We start from the raw sequence: 2,804 nt of genomic DNA, 5'->3' as shown, positions 1-2,804 counted from the left end.
TGTTCAAAACAATTTTTTTGGTGGAATTAGGTATCGATCTTTTGTTTCCTGAAGGGAAACGACGTTCGAAACAGGACTAGTGGTAAACCACTAGCCCCACCCTATCGAGGCCAAATTCTGCTGTTTTCTAGGGTTTTTAGGCAGTTTTTGTTTTCTACCGTAGGATTTTCGTACAATTTGCATTGTTTTCGATCTCTTATGTGGTTGGTTTCTTTTGAGTTTTCTTGATGATTTATGCCAGTAACCCATTCTACTAATCAAAGTCAAGTGCATTTGGATCTCGAAATAGAAAAAACTTTACGCAGGTTACGAAAGGAAGCTCGCCTTAACACCATGGCTGTTGCTCGACAACAAACACTCAAGGAGCTTGCTGCTTCTAACGTGGAAAATCAACCATTGTGCATAAACATCGACAATAATGTAAATTTTGAGCTCAAATCTGGTTTTATACATTTGCTACCAACTTTCAATGGTCTTGCAGGAGAAGATCCTCATACTCATCTCAAGGAATTCCATATGGTTTGCGTTGGCATGAAACCGAATGGAGTTGATGAAGAACAGGTTAAGTTGAAAGCTTTCCCTTTCTCTTTAAAAGGGGCAGCAAAGGCATGGCTTTTCTCCATTCTCCCAGGTTCAATTGGAACGTGGAATGGCATGAAGAAGATCTTCCTTGAGAAGTATTTCCCAGCATCTCGAGTTGCCAACATAAGGAAAGAAATATATGGGATTCGACAATCTCATGGAGAGACACTTTCCGAGTATTGGGAAAGATTTGAGCAACTGTGCATTCAATGCCCTCATCATCAAATACCCGATCAACTGCTCATTCAATATTTCTATGAAGGATTGATGCCTACCGACCGTAGTATCATTGATGCTGCAAGTGGAGGGGCATTGGTAGATAAGACACCCGAGGCTGCACGCCAATTGATCTCAAACATGGCAGCCAACTCGAAACAGTTTGGCACTCGTGGAGACTTCGCAAATAAACGAGTAAATGAGATAAGTATTTCTAACCTTGAGAATAAAGTTAATGATCTTACTTCTCTTGTGCGTTCTTTGGCTTGTGGCAATGTACAGCAGGTGAAAGTTTGTAGCATATGCTCCTTACAAGGACATGCTTCAGATATGTGCCCAACAATGCAAGAAGATTACATTGAACAAGCTAATGCAGTTGATGGAGCATTCAATGGACAACCTCAGCGTAAGTATGATCCTTTTTCCCACACGTACAATCCTGGATGGAGAGATCATCCCAACCTACGGTATGGGAACCAGCCTCAACAAGGCAATCAAGGCCGACAATTCCATCACCATGGATTTCAGCCCCCAACAGAATTATCAAGCAAGACAACCCCCCTCTATTCACAACTCCAATGTTATGGGGTCGTCATCCAGTGATGATCTTCGTGAGATGATGAAAAACTTTGGCTTCTAACACTGTGACCTTGCAACAAAATGTCATGTCTTTTCAACAGGAAACAAGGTCAAGTATTCACAACTTGGAGAAGCAAATGGGGCAAGTTGCTTCAAGTGTGGGGAAATTGGAAGCACAAATGAATGGAAAATTGCCCTCCCAAGCATTGAATCCAAAAGAGAATGTTAGTGCGATCATGCTGCGAAGTGGGAAAGAACTTGAAGAGAAAAGGTCGAAACAAATTGAGATGGAGGAAGAAGAAGAGATAGAAATTGAATTGAGTACAAAGAAGGAAACATCCTTCTCCTTCACAAATTGAAACCACGACCAACACTCTAAAGGTAAGTCCTCACTCAATGAATTCTATTTTTAAAACAATTGCACCCTTTCCTGTGAGTTCTTCTAGTTCAAAGAAAGAGGACAAAGAAAAAGAGATTTTAGAGGTTTTCAAGAAAGTAGAACTCAACATTCCTTTTCTTGATGCTATCAAGCAAATTCCCAAGTATGCAAATTCTTGAAGGAGTTGTGTACTACCAAGAGAGCTTTCAAACTAAAAGGTCATGAAATGGTAAGTATGGGTGAAGTTGTATCTGCTATTGTTCAAAAGAATATGCCTTTGAAGCAAAAGACTCAGGTGCGTTTACTATCCCATGTGTTATTGGTAATGCTAGTTTCAAAAGGGCCTTGTGCGATTTAGGTGCATCTATTAGTGTTATGCCCAAACATGTTTATGATTCTCTTAGTCTTGAGCCTTTGAATAAAACTAGCATTGTAATACAACTTGCGGATCGTAGTTTTGTTTACCCACTTGGTGTGATAGAAGATGTCCTAGTCAAGATTGATAGTTTGGTCATTCCATGCGACTTTTATATTCTTGATATGAAACATGATTCTTGTGATTCATCAAACAGCACTCCTATATTGTTTGGGAGACCATTCTTGAAAACTGCCAATACAAAGATAAATTGTGGTAAGGATACTTTGTCTATGGAAGTAGGAGATTGAAAAGATTGAATTAATTTTCATGATGCAATGAAATATCCTTATAGCAATGTTTATTCTATCACATGCTATGACCAAGTTGATAAGTGTGTGAAGCAAGTTTTTGATTTTGATTGTGAGGATGGATTAAGCGTAGCTTTGAGCTATGGCTATGATTTTACCGAGATAGAAGAGATGGAGAGGCACATATGTGTTCCCCAAAACATGCACGAATCAGCATTGGCTTTGCAATCATTGCAAATTGTTCCCCATGGTAAGTCTTTGTTGATTTAGTACTTTCACATAAAAAGCTTTTGCCATCTATTTTACAGGCACCCGAGTTAGAATTGAAACCTTTGCCTCGATAATTTGAAGTATGTATTCATTGGCGACAACAATACACTTC

At 39.3% G+C, this 2,804-nt stretch overlaps 1 pseudogene; it reads left to right on the top strand.

The window, feature by feature from the left end:
* The first annotated feature begins 435 nt into the window (after positions 1 to 435).
* LOC127905437 (uncharacterized) lies at positions 436 to 2,422 on the top strand (annotated as a pseudogene).
* Positions 2,423 to 2,804: the final 382 nt, after the last annotated feature.

The sequence above is a fragment of the Populus trichocarpa genome, chromosome 6 (assembly GCF_000002775.5).
Source record: "Populus trichocarpa isolate Nisqually-1 chromosome 6, P.trichocarpa_v4.1, whole genome shotgun sequence".
Taxonomy (NCBI): Eukaryota; Viridiplantae; Streptophyta; class Magnoliopsida; order Malpighiales; family Salicaceae; genus Populus; species Populus trichocarpa.
The sequence above is the reverse complement of the archived record's forward strand: the minus strand, read 5'-3'. Positions and strand labels throughout refer to the sequence as shown.